This window comes from Hevea brasiliensis, chromosome 12, assembly GCF_030052815.1.
Source record: "Hevea brasiliensis isolate MT/VB/25A 57/8 chromosome 12, ASM3005281v1, whole genome shotgun sequence".
Taxonomy (NCBI): domain Eukaryota; kingdom Viridiplantae; phylum Streptophyta; class Magnoliopsida; order Malpighiales; family Euphorbiaceae; genus Hevea; species Hevea brasiliensis.
Window position 1 is genome coordinate 36,053,595 of NC_079504.1, and position 6,904 is coordinate 36,060,498.

Consider the following 6,904-nt stretch of genomic DNA (forward strand, 5'->3'; position numbering starts at 1 on the left):
CCCACACTCTGCACTCTCACCAGCCGTTTCGAGGAAAGGAACATCAGTACCGAAAGGAGTTTTCCAGCTGAAGCTCCACAAGATCAAAGCTGCAAAATCTCTTTAGTTCCTTCATTTCATCTCCTTAGATAGATTTTTATTGTTTTATTTCTTCTACATGATTTTCTTTTTGCTGTTTTTACCTTTTATCATGATGTTTGCTAAACTCACCATGAGTGCGTAGTTTTCTTATTTTGGAATTGGGAGAGTAATGCTTGTAATTATTATTATGGATGAACACTAAGTTTTATTTATTGGATTTGAGATTCATTCCTTGATTTAATTTCTTGTGATCTTAATGCATGCTGTGTGCTGGTACCCACTTAGTATTGATTATAGATATTAATTGAAGGACTGAAAGGTAAAGATTAATATTAGAAAATCAAGATCTTAAACCTAGGAATTCTGACCTAGGCATAGGATGATACCTTTGTGGAACTTCAAAATTGGTCAAAGATCTTAAAGGATTTTAATTAATTTGATCACCACGAATGTCGGGTTTGAGTTAATTAGAATACACCCTAGGTGCCTTGAGAGAGGATTTAGGATAACTTAGGACTGATTTCCATCAAGGAAAACAATCCTCAATCCAGTAAATAAACGAGATAACATCCCTAGTAAGATTCAAGTGTGAAATCTTAATTCCAAAATTCTTTCAAATAAATTATTTTGTTTTAAGTTTACCATTCTAGTGTTTAAGGTCAACAAACTTCATTCCCTAAGTATTCGATAGCCTAGACAGTCAAAATTACTTTACAGATTGGTACTTACTAATCAAATTCCTCGTGGGAATAATACTCTACTCATCACTTTATTACTTGTTAGCGATCTGTGCACTTGCGGGGTTGTAAAACCAGCGAAACAAGTTTTTAGCGCCATTGCTGGGGAGTTTTTGGCTTTAGTAATATCAGGCGATAGGCAATTTAGCTGATTTAGGCAATTATATTTATTATCTAATTTTATTTTATTGGTTGTATTTCTCTTCTTTTCTCTCAAGTGCCCAATCTGGTATATGACCAGAACAAGGCCAGAAGAAGAAATTTTGGACTGTAATCCAGAGATAGACAGAACTCTGAGAGCCATCAGGAGGGAAAGGAAACATCAAGAGCACAGTCAAGAAGATCCTGAAATTCCAACCATGGTCAATAATAATGACAGACCTAGACTCTTGAGAGATTATAGAGCTCTATCTATCCAAGGATTTCAGCCCAGTGTCACTAGACCAACAGTGGAAGCCAACAACTTTGAATTAAAATCAGCATGGCTTCAAATGATTCAATAAACCCAGTTTGCAGGTTCACCAATAGAAGACTCACACTATCACCTCCAGTGCTTTCTTGCCCTATGTGACACATTCAAGATAAATGGAGTGTCTGATCAAGGAATAAGACTTAGAGCATTCCCATTCTCCCTTCTTTCTAGCAAGGTATTTTCTACCTATAAAGACTACAAAACTGAGGCTTGAGCTCAACACCTTCAGACAAAAGGAAGGAGAATCACTCTATGATGCATGGGAAAGATAGAAAGACCTACAGAGGGAATGTCCACACCATGGCATAGAGGATTAGCTATTAGTGCAAAATTTTTATAATGGGTTACTACCCTCTACAAGGAGCACAGTTGATTTAGCTACAAAAGGTGATCTAATAGAGAAAATAGTGATGCAAGCACTTGAACTTCTAGAAAGGGTTGCATACCATAATTATGAGTGGTCAAATGAAAGAGGAAATGCAAGGAGAACTGCAGGGGTTCTAAAAGTAGATGCCCTAAGCGTGATAAATGCTCAATTTGATCAGCTCACAAAGAGACTTGAAAGAATGCAAGCCAACGTAGTTGGTACAAACAGTCAACATGAGGACAGCTATGAAGGAGGATACATGAGTTCATAATATAGCAATTTCAATGAACCCTCCATAGAACAGATGAACTATGTGAATAATGGAGGAAACTTCAACCAGAGGCAGTCCAACAATCCATATTCAAATACTTACAACCCTGGATGGAGGAACCACCCAAATTTCTCATGGTCCAATCAGTAGAACCAGCCAATAAATAAGCAACAAGGGTACAAACCATCAGCACCCCTTGGATTTCAGAACAAAGGTCAAAACTTTGCACAGCCATCACTACCTCTTCAACCTCAATAACCTGAACTGAAGATGACCATGGAATCCATGATGGAAGGATTCCTAGCAACTCAACAATAGCAAAATGAATTGATTAAACAATTGACTTCTGGAATGGACCAACTTGCTACCTATAACAAGATGCTAGAGAATCAAATCGCTCAGCAAGCAAGTTCTTCAAGTAAGACTGCTGGCAAACTGCCTAGCCAACCAAAAATGAACCCAAGGGAGTATTGTAAGACAGTTACATTGAGGAGTGAGAGAACTCTAGTACAACTAGAGGTAGAACCAACAGAGGAAACCATAGAAAAATCTAAAGGCCAAGTAGAAAAAAAGGAGGAAGAAGCTAAGAAAGATCAGAAAGAGGAAGCAGGGAAGACAAAGAAATTACTAGAGCCATACTAGCCTCCTATACCTTTTCTGCAGAGATTTCAAAAAGCCAAATTGGACAAGCAGTTTAAGAAGTTTTACAGAAACTTTATATCAACATCCCCTTCACTGAAGCACTTTCTCAGATGCCATCCTATGCCAAATTTCTTAAGGAAATTCTGTCAAAGAAAAGAAAGCTAGAAGACTATGGAACAGTAGCTCTAACAGAGGAATGCAGTGCCATATTGCAAAACAAACTGCCTCCAAAGTTGAGAGATCTAGGAAGCTTCTCCATACCCTGCCTCATTGGTAACAAGAAAATAGACAAGGCCTTCTGCGATCTTGGAGCATGCGTCAGTTTAATGCCTCTATCAATATGCAAAAAGCTGGAGATTGGAGAACTGAGGCCCACGACATTCTCATTACAATTGGCTGATCGATCTGTTAAATATCCTATGGGCATACTTGAGAACATCCCTATCAAAGTGGGCAAATTCTTCGTTCCAGTAGACTTTGTTGTCCTTGAGATGGAAGAAGATGTTCAAATCCCTATCATCTTAGGAAGACCATTCTTGGCAACCGTCGGAGCCATCATAGACGTAAAAAATGGGTGACTAACCCTCAAGGTAGGAGAAGAAGAAGTGGAGTTCAACTTGTTTGACACAATGAAATACAAATTTGAACCTAATGAATGCTTCAAGGTTGACATAATTGATAAACAAGCTGAAGAGGAATTTCATAAGACACATCCTAAAGATCCTCTTGAAGCATGTATCGTGCATAGCCACACAGTGGGTGATGAAAATACAGAAATAGCAGCCTGTGCACAACAGTTAGCAGCTTATCCACCCTTACCCTTAGCTAAGGCTTTCGAGATGGAAAAGTTGAAGGAGGAACAAACCAAAAGTAAGCTCCAAGAAAATGCTAAATAGGTAGAGCTTAAACCTCTCTCCTCCTCGCTAAGGTACGCATTTCTGGACTCAAATTCTAAATATCCTATTATAATCAATGCTAGCCTATCTAAATTAGAAGAGGAAAAATTGTTAAGAGAACTTAGGATCCATAACAAAGCTATAGGGTATAAAATAGAAGACCTGAAGGGAATCAACCCTTCAATTTGCAGGCATAGGATACCCATGGAAGAAAGTAGTAAACCCACTATCAAACACCAAAGAAGACTTAACCCAAACATGAAAGAAGTAGTCAAGAAAGAAATTTTAAAGCTATTAGACGCAGGTTTCATATGCCCAATTTCTTATAGCAAATAGGTTTGTCCAGTACATGTAGTTCCTAAGAAAGGTGGGACAACTGTTATCCAAAATGCAAACAATGAACTAATCCCTACTAGAGTAGTCACTGGTTAGCGAATGTGCATAGATTATAGGAAATTAAACAGTGCTACCAGAAAATACCATTTTCCTCTCCCCTTCATTGACCAAATGTTAGAAAGGTTAGCAAAACACTCTTATTTCTGTTATCTAAATGGGTATTCGGGATTCTTTCAAATTCCCATTCACCCAGAAGACAAAGAAAAGACAATATTCACTTGTCTCTATGGAACATTTGCATATAGGAGAATGCCTTTTGGTCTTTGTAATGCCCCTACTACCTTTCAAAGATGCATGATGGCTATCTTTTTTTATTATATTGAAGATATCATGAAAGTTTTTATGGATGATTTTTCTATCTATGGAACTACTTTTGATGATTGCCTAGCTAATTTATCTCAGGTGTTGCAAAGATGTGAAGAATCAAACCTAGTCCTAAATTGGGAAAAATGCCACTTCATGGTAAGAGAAGGTATAGTTCTAGGACATTTGATATCATAAAGAGAAATTGAAGTTGATAAGGAAAAAATTGAGATCATTGAAAACATGCCACCACTGACATTAGTCAAGGGAGTGCGAAGCTTTTTGGGACATGCAGGATTCTACAGAAGATTTATCAAGGACTTTTCCAAAATAGCTAAGCCACTTACCAACTTGTTAAGTCAAGATGTTCCCTTTGATTTTGATGAAAATTGCCTTGTCTCCTTTAACAGGATCAAAGAAGCCCTGATATCAGCACCAATAATGCAGCCACCAAATTGGGAGCTACCATTTGAGGTGATGTGCGATGCGAGTGACTTTGCAGTTGGAGCAGTGCTCGAGCAAAGAAAAGATAAAAAGCTCCATGCTATTTATTATGCTAGCAAGACACTTGATGATGCGTAAGTCAATTATGCCACCACAGAGAAAGAATTCCTAGCAATGGTGTTTGCAATGGACAAGTTTAGATCTTATCTCATTGGGTCAAAAGTCATTGTATTCACAGATCATGCTACAATTTGGTACCTTTTAAACAAGAAGGAAGCAAAACCAAGGCTGATTCAATGGATTCTACTCCTGCAAGAATTTAACCTTGAAATCAAGGACAAAAAAGGATCCGAAAATGTAGTAGCTGACCATCTTTTTAGACTAAAATTGGAGTACACAGGGGACTTCAAAGATTTGCCAATTGATGATTCATTTCCTGATGAGCAATTACTTGCATTCTCCCAGGCTCCATGGTATGCGGACTTTGTTAAGTTTCTTGTATGCAGGGTGTTACCCCCAAACATGACTTATCAGCAAAGGAAGAAATTCCTACATGATTTGAGATACTACACATGGGAGAAACCTTTACTATACAAGAGATGTAATGATGGGCTGATCAAAAGATGCATATCAGAGGAAGATATGGAAAGCATCCTCCAGCAATGCCATTCATCACTATATGGAGGACACTGCGACACCTCAAAAATCGCAGCCAAGATTTTGCAAGCAGGGTTTTATTGGCCACATTCATTTAAGGATGTAAGATCCTTTGTGCTAGCTTGTGATCAATGCCAGAGAACAGGCAACAGTTTAAGAAGGAATGAAATGCCACTGCATGGTATACTTGAGATAGAATTGTTTAATGTATTGAGAATAGACTTCATGGGCCCATTTCCCTCTTCCCATGAAAATAAACATATTCTGGTTGGTTTTAATTATGTGTCAAAATGGGTAGAAGCAATTACAACACCACCAACGATGCTAGAGTGGTCACAAGGTTCCTTAAGAAGAACATCTTTACAATATTTGGCACATCATGAGCAATAATCAGCGATGGAGGAAGTCACTTCTGTAACCAATAATTTGAAACACTACTAAAAAAGTATGGAGTGACTGAAAAAGTATGGAGGAAGTCACTTTTGCAACCAATAATAATCAGTGGTCAAGTAGAAATCTCAAACAGGGAACTGAAGCGGATTCTGGATAAAACTGTAAACAGATCCAAGAAGGACTGGTGCATGAAGTTAGATGATGCACTATGGGCATACCGCACTGCATATAAAACCCCAATTGGCACAACACCCTTCTGACTGGTTTATGGAAAATCATGCCATCTCCCTGTTGAACTTGAGCATAAAGCTTACTAGGCAATTCAGATCCTAAACTGTGACCTCAAAGCTGCTGGTGAGAAAAGACTCCTACAACTGAATGAGTTGGAAGAAATTCGACAGGATGCATACGAAAATGCCAAAATTTTCAAGGATAAAACCAAAAGATGGCATGATAGGCTCATAGCAAGAAAGAAATAAAAGAAGGAGATCTTGTCCTCTTATTCAACTCTAGATTGAAACTCTTTCCCGGAAAGCTAAAATCAAGATGGTTCGGACCTTTCAAGGTCACCCAAGTCTTCCCACATGGAGCAGTAGAAGTGTGGAGCAAAACCTCAGGTGCATTTAAGGTCAATGGGCAGAGGCTGAAGCCTTACTTTTAGGGAGAACCCATAGAAATGGGAGTCAATTTTACCCTCGACCATCCTACTGACAGACCAATTAAAGACTATAAACAAGCACTTTTTGGGAAGCAACCCAAAATTTTTCCTGAACTTTTCTTTTTTTTTTTTTCTCCTTTTTCATATTGATTTTTGTTTCGTACTCAGTAGCATTTCATTTTGTAGGATTTTTTGGAAAGGGGAGTAGAGAACAAGAGAGGAGAGGAATCACCAAGTCAAAACCACAAAAGGGAAAATTGGACAAAACCAGGGAAGTAGCTCTATCGCTAAACTTTACATCCATTTCATGTGTTGTGGTGATAAAAACTTTTCATTTGAGAAAAATTTGGAAAATCAGAAAATTACACGGGTCATGTGCTGGTTTCACACGCCCTGTGTAACTTTCTGGAAGTTCGTAAATTTCTTGCAATTTTTAACTTTGAGGGAGACAAAAAGTTACACGGGTCCATAGCTCAATTTACACGGACCGTGCAATGTCTTTAGAAGAATAACTTAAAGCCAGGGAGTTATATGGGCCTCCTTGTATTTGACACTGGCCATGTAACATATCAAGTAAAGCAACTCAG

General features: G+C 38.2%; 1 non-coding gene across 1 annotated transcript; it reads right to left on the reverse strand.

The window, feature by feature from the left end:
- Positions 1–1,490: 1,490 nt before the first annotated feature.
- LOC131171559 (small nucleolar RNA R71) lies at positions 1,491–1,597 on the reverse strand. The gene has a single exon (XR_009142219.1). It is a non-coding gene; the product is annotated as a small nucleolar RNA R71 (small nucleolar RNA).
- Between the last annotated feature and the right edge of the window lie 5,307 nt (positions 1,598–6,904).